General features: G+C 42.7%; 1 protein-coding gene across 6 annotated transcripts in view; it reads right to left on the reverse strand.

Annotated features, from left to right (window-relative positions):
- The window catches only part of LOC126374853 (hemicentin-2), a 644,718-nt gene that overhangs the window by 258,823 nt on the left and 367,380 nt on the right, over positions 1–18,515 (reverse strand). The window lies entirely within an intron of this gene.

The following is an 18,515-nucleotide window of genomic DNA, read 5'->3' on the forward strand; positions in this document are numbered from 1 at the left end:
TAATTCGTACGTTTGTACCGGAATAAACTCGGCCACGTCACTTTGTCGTTTCCCTTCTCTGCCCGCTCAACCCCCACCTTACTACATTGGCGCTCAACTCGTGGCCAGTCAGTACGAAGCTACAGCTCCTGCAGACCTCACGCCGCGGCACTACGGGTTAATGAGTGACAAGGAAGACAACGACAAATTCGAAGGCGACTACAAATTCGAAGATACTATCGAATTACCGGGTTCCACGCGTAGGGTATCTCCTTCCCCTGCACCAGCTACGAGAGGCTCCTTCACGAACTGCACTTGTACTTATGACGGTCGTCCGAGTCCTGAGTTGGACGAGGCCTTTTTAACAGCGGTCAACATTTTCAAGCGCAATGAGAACATGCCTGACACGATCGCCCTGGAAGAGCTGCCTTTGCTCCTTAAGGAAGAAGCTGGAATATGGTGGCAAGGTGTACACAAGCAAGTCCATACCTGGGATGACTTTCAAACTCTCCTGCGTGACAACTTTGCACCTAAAAGAGAGGAATGGTTAGTTTATATGGATATTACGCAGAAGAAGCAAGAATCCAGGGGGAGGGCGAACAGGAACAACCAGTTGAGTACGCAAGCAGTCTGCTCACTAAACCAGAAAGAAATTAATCAACCACAGTCCTGCCTTATTTGTCGGGTCGACGGCATAGGCAGAGGGGGAGAGTTGTAACAGAAGGCAGTTTAGTTCCACTATCCGACAACAGATGGCGCCACAGGGAAAATTAGAACGCGGTAACGATGTTGTCACCGCCAACATATAAGTATTTGAGAAAACCAATGCTTCTGTATTCCGGATCGCTCTGTCCACTCGTCCGTGTTCGGGAGCCACAAATCTTCGTCTACCCACACACTGAAGCCGTTGACGAAACAGAAGCAGGGGGGGGTATTTTTATCTTAAAATACCCTCCGGATTTCCGCGCTCCAAACGGCACCACCGTTGTCGCACCTACCACCCCCGGCCTCCCACCAGCGGGTCTCACCGGGGAGGGTGTGTCAACGTGTGCTCTGCCAGGCGGACCGCCAAGCTCCGCACCAGTGGACAGCCACATAGCCACACTTCGCATCCATCCATACCCAAACGGGGTGAGCAGGGCAAGAATGGCTCCCCCAACCACCGCCGGAGTGACGAAGCGCAGGGCGCGCACCTTCTTGCCCTCGCGCGTCACCACCACACCAGCAGCCCCCTACCTACCGCCGCCTCCGCCGCGCCTCACCGGCCTAGGCACTCGAATGTCCCCCTTCCCGCTGTTACCGGGAGCAGGAATTACTGCAAGGAGGACCACCACGCCGCCTGAACACCATCATCAACGACACCCGCCGCAGCCCGCGGTGAGGACCTCGCCGCCCGTCGCACTCTCCATGCCCTCACTGGACATGGAGACAACACCCCCGCGTTCATACGCGGCGGTGTTGAACACTAATCCAACTTCGCCACCGCACGCGCCTCCGCATGCGCCTCCGCGCTCGATCCTCAGGACGACGCCGACCCCACCGAAGCCTGCACGCCCTCAGCCGCCGCTCGCCCCTGCGAGCAAGAAGCTGCCGCCGATAGTGGTAGACCAGCTACCCAATTGGCCGCACCATCTCCGCCAACTGCGGGAAATGCTGGGCCACGTCCCCAACGCGCGCCCGTACGGGAAGGGTATTCGCTTCCTGGCGAAGACCGAAGAGGAGTACCGGCTCTACCAGCGCTACCTTGCCAGCCTGGAGAGAGCGTCGGGACTCTCTTGGTTCGCCTATGCCCCCCCGGCGGAGCGCGCCTTGAAGCTGGCCATTAAGGGCCTGCCAGTAGACACCGACGTAGCCGCCCTAGAAGAGGAGCTGCGTAACCGCGGCTACGAGCCGACCTTCATCCGGCCCATCCAGGCTCGAGAGGGGAGACCGGGCTGCATCTTCTTCACGGAGATTCGTAGAACGCTGGGATTCCAGCGAGTCTACGAAATCTCCGAGCTCCTCTGCATGCCCGGCGTTAAAGTCGAGGCGTGGAGGGGAAGGAGAGGTGCAGCTCAGTGCCACCGCTGCCAGCAATTCAGGCATAGCAGCCACAATTGCCACCGTCCCGCTGTCTGCGTTCGTTGTGGCGAGAGCCACACGGCGAAAGAGTGTCCGCGCCCCCGGGACGACCCGGCAACATGCTGCAACTGCGGGGGACCACACCCAGCAAACAGCCCCTCCTGCCCGGTGAAGATGCGTGAGCTGCGCAACACCAGGGCGGGCACCGCTCCCACGACCGTGAGAAGACCGATGCCACCAGCAGTCTCCATCGTGGACCCCGGTAGTGAGCCGTCTGCGCAGGGCTCACTTATGGCCGCGGCAAATGGCCCAGATGGGCCCAAGCCGAAACGCCCACGACACCGCAGGAGAGCGAACCCTGCTCCCAACGCTACCACCACTGCCGAGCCCATCGCCGTGGAACCAGTCCCCCAGCAGCCCTCTACATCAGAGACAGCAGCCGCCGCCCCTCCCAAGGGGAAGAAGGCGAGGCCCCGAGCGGAGGCTCCCCCAGCTCCCTCCAGTGAGAAGCTGGAAGTCCTGGAGGAGACCATGCAGCTGCTGCACAACATCCTGGCAGCCATTCGCACGCAGACTGACCCAGTGCCCATCATCGTGGGAGGCCTGGCATCGTTGCTGGGCCAACTCACCGGTGGGCACTGACTACCAACACCGGACTGGACCGGGGCTGCCCACATCCACTACTCCCCGTCGAGTAGTTAGGATTGTGGCCACCCCCCCGGGGGATGAGTCGACGCTTCCAGTGGCAGTGGAAGCAGTCCTCTCCCCCTCTCCAGCCGACTCGACACCAGCTGCCCCGGCGACGGAGCAGCTTCACCGGACCAGACACCACCGCTAGCTGACGGGCGCTCACTGGGCCTCCCCCAACGGGGAATCACCCGGTGGGCTCGACCTCGCTAGCGGCACCTCGGACTGACACTCCATCGGGCTCACGGAGGGGCGATCATCGCCCACCGTGTCCCACCCCCGAGCCACGCCCGTTTTTGCGGGCGGCGAGCGCCGCCACGTTAAAGGGGCCACGCCCCGAGAACGTCTCCCCGTCGCGGGCTTCGCCCGCGACGTGAAGAAACCCGACCTGCTTCTGTATTCCGATTAGGGATAGCTGCAAGATCTAGCTTCCGCCTCTGTGGAACTAGATTTGAACGCCACCTATATCGCGCCTACTCCATACGGTTGGCATACGAAGTTGCGCTTCTTCGAGGGGCCTACTTTCGTTGAAAGACCGTAACGTGTAGACACGATCCTCTCTCCGCACTCTGTAATTCGTACGTTTGTACCGGAATAAACTCGTCCACGTCACTTGTCGTTTCCCTTCTCTGCCCGCTCAACCCCCACCTTACTACAATTTTATTTTTTTCGTCAAATGTCTCGTATATTTTTTTTTATTGTTTTCGATTATTTTAGTTATTCTAAATTGTATGATAATATGTTATAATTTTACTACTATGAAAGGCTAGCTCGCCAGTGTATCAAAAGAGTTTGCTAATAACAAATGTTTAAGAACTCGACGACACAGGGTTTCCCTAGTGCGGGGTCCGCCAATACTGTATACATGTTTAAGTTTTTTGATAAATAAACATAATATTCTATTCTATTTTTTTATTTCTACGCCCTCGGTTACTACTTACTGATGTAAGTATTCGTTATATGAGCCATGTCAGAGGCCTTTGGTGGCTCAATAATAACCCTGACACCAGGGATGATTAGATTGGTAATTCACTTCACAACCCACATGATAGACGACAATCGCGTTATCCTGTTTACAAGGGATTAGTTTACCTAACCTGAAGATTTGAGAGGCCCGGTCTTCTAAAGAAACGACACCAGGGTTGATAGGTTGTAAACCATCTCACAAACCACACGATAGAAGAAGAAGTAATTGGTATAAATAAAACCACGCCGTGTCTATTTTGTTTGTTGATATTTATTGTCAATGTTCATACTGTTAGTAGGTAATATAAAAGCAGGCTTAAGAATAAAAAATAAGTACGCACCCAAGTATATTTTCCTCTTCGGATATTTTTGTAAAAGTATACCAGCCTTTATATTAAATTATAAAAAATGCCAGTCATGTTAGCGCAATTTACCCAATATTTCTAAAGTGGGTTCAATGCAGGAAGTTCGGAAAGTTCCAGATAAATTGCTTTTCATTTCTTGCGCCTGTTGTACTCGTATGTGCAAGTTAATTTATGGGTGTTGTAACGAATGACAATGCTACATATGAGCACATATCGTCAAACCACAAACTCACATAAAACATGACATAAGCTGTATACATCCTAATGCTGGGCACAGGCCTCTCCTCAATCAACCGGATTGGGTATAAAGCTCCACCACGCTGCTCCACTGTGGGTTAGTGGGGGTGTTTTACGGCTGATAGCCGGAATCAACGGCCCTCCGAAGCACGGAATCATCTTACGTTTTCGCACAATCAGGTCACTCAAATCTGCAAAGTCCTTACCAAACAAAGGACAATCTCAGAACTCAGATCTCCAAACCGTGAGCCTAACGATCTAACTATTAGACCACAGTGGCTGTGTGAAAACCACGTAAGCGTCTTACCAAAAATCCTCATTCGGATGTGATTTTTGTTAACAAAACCGCGCAACAGAAAGTTAGTATAAGTAGTGTATAAGTATTTGTGGTCACAACTTTACCCGGGATGAAATTAATTGAAAGAAATCAGAATCGGAATCATCAGAATGACATTTTTCTAAGAAACGCTTCACTATAACTGCACAAACGGGACAACGCTAGGAAGATGATGACTCTTCCATAGATCTCCAAATATAAAAACGGTCAAGGAAGTAATCAAAAGTACTATATCAAAGTACAAAACCAGGCTGGTAAACCAGACAAAGGAAATGGCAGTGCAGCTAATGAGAAATTCAAGCACTTTTTTGAGACTGAAGGAGCACCACTAGATTTAATCAAGTAACCATTTAGAGTGGGACTATGGTTCCATGCCTTGCAAGCCTGATGTACGGAGAATCTAAAATAATGCTGAATGTCTTTGAAGACAGATTGCATTAAAAAGAGGAGTAATACAAAAATATAGGACCCATAGTACGGTCACAACTACTAATATGTACACTTTGAAACCATGTCACATTAACTTTTTTGACAAATTAAACCGTAAGTCTTATTAAATGTCAAATGTGATAGAGCGACAGGGTTCTAAAGTGGATATATGATATTGCTCATAACTGTACATACGTGTCGAATTGATAACCTCTTTCTTTTGTGAAATCGCTTAATAAAGTACATTACTTTGTGTGGCCTCACGACCTGACTAAATCCCTCCCTATACTCCAGTTCTCTAAACCAGCTTTTGTCCAGCACCCATAATCCCACTTGTCACAATACTGCTTTATTCCCAGTGAGATTATTATCTTTTTAATATAAAAGCGAGCTGGGTGTTCATCACGCTATCTTTAAATCCTTTACATCAACGCGAGAATGTGAAGCGTTCATTATTGTATCCTTTTGTTTTGAACTATTGCAGAGAAAATTCAGAGAGTTGCCATTAGGTTTTCGAAGCCGTGATAGGCCAGTTGGACGAATGCACGACTCTCACTGTAAGGACCCAGGTTCGAATTAGCCTAAAGCAATAATTTTTGAATTTGTTTTCAAATTCATGTTTAGATCGAAAATGAGTGTAGAAGAAGCGAAAGTGGTGTGTTCATGATGTGCTCAATCATTTCATGAAATCGTCATATTTCACTGGTTGGCCACATCATGATGTACACCGCCATGGACACCGCCTACAGCAACGATATGGTCAACTTAAATATGACCATTTTATGAAATGGTCGAACATATCATGAAATGATGAATTCTAAGATTTGGCCTCGACATATATTTTGGCAGAGGGAACCGCTACCTAAAAATCTTAATTGCTAGTGGGTCTGTTAAGGACTGTACACAAAAATATAGGTCCAAATACATTTAGCCAATGTCAAAACCAGTCGCATACGAGTATCGTGCACCGCTTTGACAGGTGGCTTGAACTTTCCATTACGAGTGATTCGACCCATAAATATAAAATTTCGTCCAACAGTGGCAGATACAAAACGTTCACGTCAAGTCTGAGCTCTTTCTTATGATGTATGGGATGTTACGGACAAGTTTTTAGCGGGAATACACACCCACACTCACACTCACACACACACACACACCCACACACACATACACACACACACACACAGGAATGAGGGTCTACTATACCTATCGAGTTGGAAACTTGTCTAAATAAATAAAGATAGGCATCTTTTCTCATTTATTTGGATTGCGAGGTCTATGACCCACTTGACCACTGTGTCAATTGAACCGCCAAAGGCCCGTGACGTGACTCATGTAACGATTTCGTACTTGGAAACTTGTCTGATTAAATACAGATGGGCATCTTCTGTCATCTCATGTGGATTGCGAAGTCAATGGCCCACTGGACCATTGTGTCAATTGAACCGCCAAAGGTCCCTGACGCGACTCTTGTAACGACTAACTTTAACGTGCCTTCAAAGTATGGATCATCTTACTTTCGGGTGATCAGCCTGCAATATCCTAACCAAACCAGCAGGGCTAACATACGGGCGTAGTGATAAAATTATCGATCGATTAAATAAATTTTGTCGAAATCTATAACTTTGTTTCTTCCCTAACATGCGTGCCACGTGATTTTGTTCGTATTTTGAACGACATAATTATATCGTCAGAATCGATAAAATTACCGTGACAAAATTTTATCACATTTTATCACATCACAGGCACACAAAGTGAATTTTGTGCTATGTCCCCATCGGGATTCGAACCGAGGACCTCCAGATAGTGAGCCTTGTTGTGTGCTCCAAAAGCAGTATTATCCCAAGCTGTAGTTGTGAACCAAAATGGCAGCCAGTGGATGTCTTTGTCATACGTTTCTCACTAACGCTACTTAATGACACAACAAGACTGACAGACCTTGCACAATGCACACTGCGGTATCAATGATCACACGGAGTTATACAGCTAATAATATATCACCTATTACCCCATGCAGGGTTGTCTGAAAGAGCCTTCAGCCCACATTTTGTTACTTTATCTTTGTTTTGTTTCGACGTGCACAAAGTAATTAGTTCTGAATTCAAATTTTAACAACACATAACATCGCATGAGGGGTATGCAGAGGGTCTACTCCGCGCCGAGTATGTATAAGTTCCACGTAATAAGAGGCAAGCCTATTTCCATATATAATACTCAAAAAAAAAAACACAAACGAATTCCCTAAGCATAAGTCGTTATCGTCGCATGAGTCATGTCAGGGGCCTATGGCAGCTCAATAATAACCCTGACACCAGAGTTGATGGGGTTGGTAATCCACCTCACAACCCACACGATAGAAAAACATAAACTGAACATGGAGATCGGGATTCTTTCGTATTCAGAAATACAATGATTAGTGACAGACATTAACAAAATAAAACCACTGTGCCAACCATAGACTTACTGAATAAAGATATTTTTGTATTTGAAAAGTTAATATACTAGTCGTAGTCCAAATCCGATCAAAATTAGAATTATTTTTCAATGTTTTCCCTTTATAAATTATTTACACATACACCTATTAACAGCTTGTCAACGCTTCCCCCATAATCGACAACCCCTGCACTCCAATCAACCGACACAATAGTTCTCCCGTGGTAGCAATCTTTCCACAACTCACCTATCCTACCACTCCATCACATTGTGACAATGCACTGTAGCGAAAATACCGCTGTGTTGCGCTGTATTGCACTGCACTGCGCTGTCTATCACGCGTCGACACTAGACGGTCCAATTAGCGCAGCGCAGCGCGTGCTTCATTACCGAAGCGTCTAGGAAAAGCCGCGAGAAGGGGCGTATGTTGTATGCAAAGCATCAAAAAGGAGCAAAGTGCTCGTGTTTCGGAAATACGAGTTCTGTATACAACGGGTATATTTTGTGGTTAAATATTCCTTTAAATATATACACATCTAAGTACGTCTTCGACATACAATACATATATATACAATGACTATTTCGCATCTGAGTAGGAAGATAATACGGGATCATACTTATTACGATCCTGATGCATCACTTCCATTTTTCCGACTTTTATCTAATTCTTCATAAATGTTTGCCTAACGATCTCCGTGGTCCAGTGGTTGGGCGTTGGGCTCACGATCCGGAGGCCCCGGGGTTGATTCCCGGTGAGGACATATCACGAAAATTACTTTGTGGTCCCTAGTTTGGTTAGGACACTACTAGCTGATGACCAGATTGTCCGAAAGTAAGATCATCCGTGCTTCGGATGGCACGTTAAGCCGTTGGTCCCGGTTACTACTTACTGATGTAAGTAAGTAGTCGTTACGTGAGCCATGTCAGGGGCCTTTGGCGGCTCAATAGTAACCCTGACACCAGGGTTGATTAAGTTGCTACTCCACCTCACAACCCACACGTTAGAAGAAGATAAATGTTTGCCAGTTTAAAATACAATTGACAAAATGGGCTTTTTTTAAATGTCGTGAACTTGATCGTGGAATGTTTGCCTAGTCCTTCCTCGTCCGACTAACATCCACTTCATAATTTCTTTTCTTTCGTTACTTTTTTGGCCACTCCATTCCAATCTTTTTGCTCAACAACTTCTTATAACTTTTTTGTTACATAAGTAACAAAAGGTTCAGTTAAACTTCTAGGACTTCCCAAAAACCATCTGGATTGATAAAGTGATAACTATCGCCAACCGCAGTTAAAACCCCATAAAGCAGGGTTCTTAGACGAACCACGTGGAACCCTAAAAACCGTTACTTTTACGAGCACGCTATGGGGCGACAAAAGATTTTACTGACGCATAAATTAAACGCAAAACTATCATTGCAAATGGTCCGTTTTATTGTTGAGGTTGGACTAAGTAATCGGTTTATTACGAGTACTTAAGCAATGGATTCATACCACACAAGCGCAGTTTTGGAAAACCGCATTCCGACGCAAAGTTTGTCAACAAAACCTCGCAATAGACATTTATAGGTTTTTTCCCCGAAGGGCAAGGCAACCGGAACTATGCCCATACAGCCATGTCTTATGTATTTTTTTTTCTTGATGATGATTAATGAAATGATGAAAGGTGATGACGAAGAATGATGAAACCTAAGCCCCCTCCCTCGGAGCAAACTCCTACTCCGAACCGCAAACGAATTAACTCAAAAGTCCGCATAAACTTTCGAGTTATGAAGCGGCTTGTTGGCACGAGGCGAAAATAGATAGGTACACTTTGTTTATCGAATATTCCGATATAATAACACTATCGCGAATGTTTTCTGACTAACAAAATGCGATTATTAACCACAAAACACCACTTCGTATTAATTATTTAGATTATTCATTGAAGAAAGCAATTGTACCGTGTCCGTTTCCCGCCAAAAAGTTTCGCAATAGACAAGCTTGTTTTGAATCCAGTAAAAAATGTGGTCCCAATTTCTACCTGGAATGCTATTCATTGAAAGAAATCGATGGTTTGTTAAACAAAATCAGATCAAAATTCGATTTTTAAAAAAGACGCTGACGTGGTATTCGCTATAAGGCAACGATATTTTTTGTTTTTATCACTTTTAGATTTTTTTTACTTTTTAATAAACGTTCTGACTTGACCAAAGCTTGTTACGAGTTACCAGAAAAACTTCGTTGAATACCGGTTTGGATTTGTCGACATTTTGTCAAAACTTTTCCAATTGCACGTGTTATTGGAATTCCACTTTAAAATGATAGAATCTAGCAAAAGTGATTGGTTTTTTGTGAGGAAAATAAAATATTGTAGGATTGAAATGAAGAAAACCGACCTTATCTGAGAGGTTAAAAAGGGCACATCGAGGCAATTCATCTAAAAAGCAATATTGCAATTTGACATTTGCGCATATAAAAGTAGGTAAGTGCGCAATGCAAACAAATGTCAAAATGCTGCTGTTTTAGATGAATTGCTATGACGTGGCCTTTTTAACCCCCCTAATCTGTGTTAAAATGTTTATCAATCAAAGTTGCTGCCGCTAATGATATCCAATTCTGCGGTATATCTATACTTATTTTAAAAGAGATTTTAAAGTAATATCCAGAAAGGCGATCTCTCTCCAACAGGACAGGGAGAAGTGGAAGTTCAGAGGGGAGGCCTTCGCCCTGGAGTGGGACAATCCAGGCTAGTAAAAAAATAATAATTGAAGGCCTTCATCAGTAGGTTCTTCGTGATTGCTGATCGTTTCCCTAATCAGACCATATGACTGGGTAATTTATGGTTCAGGAAGTTTGCTGCACCATTGAGTCCATCGCGAGTCCATCCGACAGATGCTTTACAGTCATCATTTTTGTTACGTTCAGAAACCGTTTTTCGGTCAACAATAGGTGATTGCTTTAACATCCTCCCAAAATATCTATCCCCGTGCGATACAAATTTGGGTTCGAAATTCGCAACTTCCAGGTTTGTTTCAACTTTGCCTCTTATTTTGACGAGCTTTGACAAAAAAATAATGAAACTGCCGTCGGTGTCGTTTTTTACCAAAGCGTTTGTTACCTGACGTCACATCTCAACTTGCGTCATTTATTGGCCCAATATTGGCCCAGCATGGGCTCATTATTTGCTCAAAACTAAGGCATAGTTTCTATTGTTTCCAATAACTTTTTTGCTGGGAGTAAAAAAACTAACGAATGGGAGAAGCTGCTTATCAAACTGGATTTCAAAGTTGTATTCACGATTCGGAGGTCCCCGGTTGGAATCCGCGTGGAGATATATCTCAAAAATCACTTACTGATAGTTTGGTTAAGATATTGCAGTAGTTTTATGCGGATGAGACGTTCGTTAAAAAAATGACGATTCAAAGTGTAACTATGTTACCTACTGAATTAGGAAATTTTTGCATTTGAATTTGAATTGCAGTATGTTATGTGAGAATAACGATAGACATACAAACTCAGCTATTACTCAAAGAACTAAAATCAAAAGAAGAAACAAACCCACGCTCTTGAAACTTAGTCCATTGCAGTCAAGTTTTCGTCTTACTTCAGCTTAAACCGTTGAATTCTAGTTGAAAATTCTGCGCCCGTTCGCGTAAATCATAGCCGTTTCTACTTGGTACTTGTATAGGTATAGTAGATGTATTGTATTGTATTGTAGTGGCTTGCACAAAGTGACGTGAATACAGCTTCAATAGGAAATGCAACACGTCAGTTTTGACACAGGGTCGGATCTAGGAAGCCGTACTGGGTCTAAATAGGGTACCTATTTGACTGGGTCAAAGATAAATAGGCTAGTATCCAACTAGTCAAATCAGTTACTTTTTACTAAACGTCGTAATTAGATCGATAGATTCTTTCCTATCTAACATTAGTTACACTTTGAATCGTAATTTTTTACATAACGTATGTCTCATCTGCCAGAACTTAAACTTAACGTGCCATCCAAAGCACCGATCATCTATCTTACTTTAAGGTAAAATGTAGGTACTTAAGTTTCTTTATAGATAACTTTTATTCTATTTCCTTGTTAATAATGAACTATATTTGTATTTTTGGACAATCGGATGGTCAGCCTTTGTCCTGACCGAATCATGATCATAAAGTGTTTTTGTGATATGTCCGCACCAAGAATCGAACCCGAAACCTCCAGACCCAGAGACCAACGCTCTAACCATCCCACGATGACCAAAGAAAATTTTCAGCTGTATTAAATATTGTAACTAGTTTTGAAAAGTAAAGAGGGCCACACATAGAAAGTAGATTTTACTACAGTTCTGAAAATGACAAATGTTTTTCGAGACTTCCTTTAAAGACCCTTTACCCTAACTCCCGTGTCCTTCCATTCTGTGTCGCCCCAAAACTTCCCCCCCCCCCCTCACACAAGGTTTACAATATAGAAACATAATTCTCTACACAGAGCACGTGTGTTGTACACGGATTCTAAGGTTTTCACCTTAGCAATGAATTTCCCCCCACGTTATGCGAGTCGCAAACAATAAAACATGGAAAGTGTGAGCTGAATTCCTTTAAGATGGTTCCGTACCTTGCCTGTTCAATTTCGAATTTTATTTTATGACGCCTTTCTGCGAATAAGATTGAGAAACGAGGACGTAATTTGAGATGAAATGTGGATAAAGCGTGTAAAGCTGAATATGGAATCATATAAAATGTCCTCGAAAAAAATGGGAAAATCTCGCACATTTTGTATGTCTCAAATATGGTTGGTGGATCGTATTTAGTGGAATTCGCATCTGCCTACCCCAACGGGAAATAGGCGTGATTTTATGTATGTGTCAAACATGGTATGTAACACTTTTATTGGTTATGTTCTTTTTTATACAGGGTGTTAGTGACATCGTACTGAATACTGAGGGGGATGATTTAGACCATGATTCTGAGTTAATATCAAGTGGAATTAACCGTCGCGGAATTCATGTTTTTTTTTTTTAGTTTTTTAAAAGTATTTTCAATTGTATACTTTTGCGATAGAAAATTCCACTTGATATTAATTTAGAATCATGAGCCGAATTATCCATCTCAGTATTTGTTATGATGTCACTTACACCACGTACTAGCTTACACAGTATGGGTGTTAGTGACATCGTAACGATAACTTCGGGGGATGATTCAGACCATGGTTCTGAGTTGGTATCAAATGGAATTTCCTGTCGGAAAATTCGTAAAATTCCGAATCCTTTACACGATTAATGACCAAAATAAAAAATGACCAACAATTAGATTGTCCAACAGTAAAAATAGCAAACAGTAAATATGGCCAACAATAAGAATGACCAACTATTACCACCTTCCGCCTTTATAAAGTTTACACCTTATATAGATATTTTCATTAAATATTGATCTGATATTGAGCCTTAAGGCGAAGCGCGCACTACGAGTTTTCGCCGCGCGGCAGAAAAAAGCAGCGGCGTAATGTCGCACAGTAATACTATACCAAACAGTTTTAAATTGTATTGCGCGCACCTGACGACAGAGCCACCGCATCGGCGCAGTATTACAGTGCGACATTATGCCGCTGCTCTTTTCTGCCGCGCGGCGAAAAACTCGTAGTGCGCGCCTGGCCTAATAAGAGCATAAAAACGCGTCCGTGTCCTCTAGTCAATGTGCACACGACTTAACTTACCTACACGTCAACATGCCACATTACCCTTAGTATTATACCCATGTTATGTTATGAACTTGAAAACAGTCGTTTTGTTGTTATGAGATTCTTTATTAGAATTGATGACACTTTTAGCACCGACAGCGTCTTAAAGGCGATTGTAAAAGTTAGTGTCGGTTTGACGGCTTCTACAGGCCTCTTAGAGTTTTAGCACTTTTATGGAATTTTGGTACTATTATATTACCAACGAATAAAGAATAAAACTACGTCACATCCCGAACTCTCCATTCAATCTCATATCTCAGTATTCAAAATTATTATTTTTTAACGTGACTTATTGTAGTTATGCCGCAGATGGCATTAACTACTTGGCCGGACAAATGGGGAGCGCTGAAGGCTCTCACTTGGTACAATGTTTAAGACAACAGGCCTGAGGGTGCCTAGTTGGGCGCGAGCCTCGGCTCAGGGCGTCGTCTGAGAGGAAAAATATTTGAAAGAATTAATCGACCCTAGTGGGTCGATAGTGATAAGCGCTGATTGAGGGAAATCGTCGACCACGCCGGCAGGGTCGGTATCGGGGTCCTGAAGTGTTTGCGAGCTGATTGGCCGCCTCTATGGCTAGAGTAATCGGGTCGTCGGGATCGTATATTACGGTCGTCGGGATCGTATATTACTACAATATTCTTTATTTGCATAGGTACTATTATGGTGTAGAAGTTGCTAAGTTACATATGGTTGGAGGTTCACATCACAGACCCTGTCGGGCACAACAAAATAGAAGTTTAGAAGAGAGAAGAAAGCTTTTCAAATAGTAATCATTCTCATTCTTTCCGTTTGCCGCATAACGAGTAAGTGCGAGCGAGTCAAAGTCCGCGGCTCTTCTTCCTAGCTCCTTGGCGGCCAGAACGGCTGAGATCGGCGCGCGATAAGAAATGGTGCGGGGGGGGAGTATTACCGATCTATAAGTAATCATTTATTTATAAAGTACAACCACATCACATGGTAGACTGAATGAAACGAAACGCAAAGGTGTGTGAAAGAAAAAAGTAACTTATGCATTAAGGGTAAGTATTTAAAAATAAAGTAAAATAAAAATTTCACAGCATATTCCTTATTCAATTACATATTCCTTATTCTATGACTACGTATAGAGGTGGAATGGTCACTCACAATTTACGAATTCGCTACGTGTTGCTCACGTGTCCTGGATTAAATATCAGACACTTTAATGAGTAAGAAATAGATGAAAACTGTGCAATCAACTTTTATTTATATTTATAGTCGTGTAAAAAAGTAAAAATAAAATAAAGTATTAAATGAATATTCTAGTCGAAAGTTAAAGAGAAGCAAGGGCGAATCGCTCGTCAATTATGTAGAAGCAGTCATATTGTATAATAACATATTTTATCTTTGTAGGTAGGTAGGTACCTACGCAATTATCAAGACTGCTTTTCAGAACTTTTTCTATTTCCGAAAGATCAGGAACTCATGTCATGTGCCAAGGGAAAGAAAATAATATAAAAGAACTGAATACATTATATTTAGATCTTTACGACTATTCACTGGTTTTTATTTTTTTTATTTTGCGTTTGCTTCTTTTTGAGACGTGGTAGCATGGAAAAACGGTTGACTCTCATTTTTAGGTCTCTAGTTCGAATTTGGCATTGGTTAAATCAACCAAATGTTCAATGCTAGATCATAAATATTCAATAAATGCTCAGCTGTGAGAAACGGCCTTTGTCAAGCGGACTCACGATCTAGAGGCCCTGGGTTCGAATCCCGGTTTGTGTGTTTTTGGTCAGGACATTACTAGCTGATCACCTCATTGTCCGAAAGTAAGATGATCCGTGCTTCGAAAGGCACTAAGCCGTTTGTCCCGGTGACTACTTACTTACTGGTCTAAGTAGTCGTTACATGAGCCATGTCAGGGGCCTTTGGTGGCTCCATAATAACCCTGACGCCAGGGTCGTTGATGAAGTTGATCATCTACTTCACAACCCACACGACAGAAGAGAAGCGTTGAAAAAATACAGGTTGACAACAATCAATATTTAAAACGATCATGCTTGAAACTTTGCGTAAATTGTTTAAAACAACTTTTGTTCTCATTAATTTAATGATTGTTTTAGAAGTACAAAAGGCATAAGGTCAGTAACTTTGAACATCAAAAAGGTCGTAATTTTGAAGGTGAACCATTATTTCATGTCTTCCAATTGCCTACATTCTGAACTTCGTCATTTACCAACGCATACGAATATAGAAAGAGAAAAAGATTATGAACAAAATAAAAAAGAGAAGAAGTCTTCCATGACAGTAGAAGAAGCGAAAGTGGAGTGTCAAGATCGTAGTAAGTGGAATTTCTTGACCTCTGCGTACCCCAACGAGAAATATTATGTATATTATGTTGATATATTATTTATGTGTTGAGCTGTGGCTATCACAGTTGTTGGTGACTATGACACAAGAAACATACAAAGAAAACAGATAGTACAGGCAAGCTTATCTCTAAACAAAGATTATATTCTCAGAGATTATATTCTCGTATTGGGTTGCTTTTCCCTTCGCGGGTTCAAAGGTCAGACAAGCAGTCGCTTCTATGAAAAATCGGACCTGTCAAATCTGTAGCGGACCCAACTAGTTGGCCAGCTAGTTCCGCTCACATGCAACAGATGGCGCCACATTCAATAATGCAGTCTTAAAGCGATCCTGAAACGCGGTATCGAAGTTTACACAGTACAACTTCCAACACGGTCGTCGATCCCTAGTCACACTACCAACTTGTGGGTAGCGGGGTACTATGCTCTGTTCGGTACCCCGAAAACATTCTTTGGCGGCAGCACACCCTCGCCGCCAAAAATCTTTAGGTTCGATAAGCGAACCCTGTAAGGAACGGGAAAACGCTAGGAAGATGATTATTTATGTATGTAAAGAAAACAAAGATACAAGAATATGTCGTAATACAATACAAATATACTTTATTCCTTCAAAATAAAAAGAAATAATTACAAAAGACTCTTAACTAGGTACATGGCAAATGGCGGCCTTATCACTTGAAGCGCAAATAGCTATACCACTTACCATCAAGTTAGATTGTGGTCTAACGCGAGCCTATCATTACATTAATAAAAAAAAAGCTTAGGGCGTGCGAGCTAGAACCATTTCTAGTCCTCTTTTCTTAGTCCTTAGCAGCTTACGACCATTTAAAACTAAAGGAAAACCCAGAGGGAGTGAGATCAGCGCCTGCTGCGTATTTGTAGTCTTCAATAGTAACCCTGACGCCAGGGTTGATAAGGTCGTGTAGTAAGACCACGGTAACATGTTCATTAACTAACATACGGATACCTGGATATACATAAAGCTGCCTCAGGTACATGCTCTATAAATAAAACAACCATTGAAATAATAAACAATAAGTATATTGGCTACTTACTCTAAATTTCCAAAACGCACACGTGCTCAAACACAAGTCAAAATGGTACGTCTGCCTTCGATGCGTGCTCGAATCAAAAAGAACCCCAATGAAAGACAAACGCCTTTTTATACCCTTTCTCCTAGTGTTGCCATATGAAGGCAACACAAATTCGCACAAAATTACAGAAAACCTAACATTCGGTCGTTGATCTCACAACCGACGATAGAAGAGGAAGACTATAGTCATGAGATCCCCTTTAATAAGACATGCTAATCACGTCAACCGTATGATGAGCTTGCGATACTAAACAATGTACAGTCAATCAAATGCAATCAATGCCCTATTATACCTTGCCTGCTAGTGATGTTCCTGCCTATTACGAATAACTACTTGTACTAGGTAATACTAGTTAAATATTTAAAATAACATAACGTAAGCTTCCGTCTATATCCCAATTGGTGTAGCCAGAGGTACATTATTCACACAGCAAAAAAAAAGTAAAGTATAAGGGTAGAGTATGTGTAGTATGTTAAAGTATTCGTTTGTATTCATTCATTCAATGAACTAACTGATGCCCGAGTTTCTAACGGGGTAGACAGAGCCACAAGTAATAAAAAGATAATTTGCAGCCATTTTTGACAAATATACCCTGGGATGGATAGGATGAAGCATCTACTAGGCTACCCCATTACCCGTAATATACAAGAATCTACACCAAATTTGGATTAACTCATAAATCAATTTTTCATCATCATTGCTATGACGGCTGTGTTTTAATAAGCATAACACATAAGTACATCTCAAATGGGGTAGTCAGAGTTCATCGCAAGCTGAATTAAGTATCCAAACCTCCCCTAGCTCAATAATAAGCGTAAAAAGAGCTTAATAAGTTCACTGTGTAACTCAAAATTAAATATCGACCCCTCACGTGCAATGCTAATTTTAAAAAATATGCCCCACATATGGAACGTGTCCGATTGATTTCAAATTGATTTCCTCGTATGTTTCATACACAGTGAACGTGGTAATAAGCTCTTTAAATATTTAGCTTGTGCTGTAATAAAACAAATCATTCTTAATTTAAATTAATAACAGTGAAACGATACCTATTACAACCTGTTATTTAAAGCCCTATCCCAGCTCTAATTGAACCGTGAAGCGTTCATTAGTCGTCTGCCTACGTGACTTGGCTGAGTTGAGGCCGAAGTCCCACTGCTGGGCAAAGACTAGGCACTCGGATAGCCATTATTGATGACCACTTCTTGCTCCGAGCTACAATCGAAATTTGTGACGGAGAATTTCAGTTTGAAATTAATTTGGTGCAATAGATTTAAATCGTCACTTTGAGGTCGCAGTTTCGAATCCAGCACAGGCCTAAACTAATGATTGTCGAATTTGTTTTCGAATTCACGTTTGGATCATAAATGATTATCTTGTGCTCAGCGGTGAAGGAAAACATCGTGACGAAACCTACATTCCCGAGGTTTGCATTTTCGGAAGGTTAGACAGGCAGTCGCTTCTGTAAAAAAACCGGACCTGTCAAATCTTTAGGTTAGGTAAGCGGACCCAGTAAAAAACGGGAATATAGGGTGATGATGAATTTATTGATTGCAATCGTTGTAGAATCCAGGGTTTTAGTAATCAACGTAATATAAGTTGTCTCAATCAAAAAGTTTAAGTGTAACATAGTGTGCGTGTGTGTTTAATGTGTGGTAAAGTGTAACGTTAGTCTAAATAAGTGCTCTGCGTAAAACAATTATTATTCCAATTTCATTAGCTCGCAAGTATTTTGTTACTTCGTAAAGTCGAAAGTCAATCTATTTAACGGTTTATCTCAACAGTAAAATGACTGAAAACAGACGCCATCTCTCTTCAGCCATTGCCAGCCAGCTATAAATAGGACAATTCTAACAATCCTTAAAATGGCCTATAAACAATTTAGTGACG

The sequence above is a fragment of the Pectinophora gossypiella genome, chromosome 18 (genome assembly GCF_024362695.1).
Source record: "Pectinophora gossypiella chromosome 18, ilPecGoss1.1, whole genome shotgun sequence".
In the NCBI taxonomy this organism is placed as follows: Eukaryota; Metazoa; Arthropoda; class Insecta; order Lepidoptera; family Gelechiidae; genus Pectinophora; species Pectinophora gossypiella.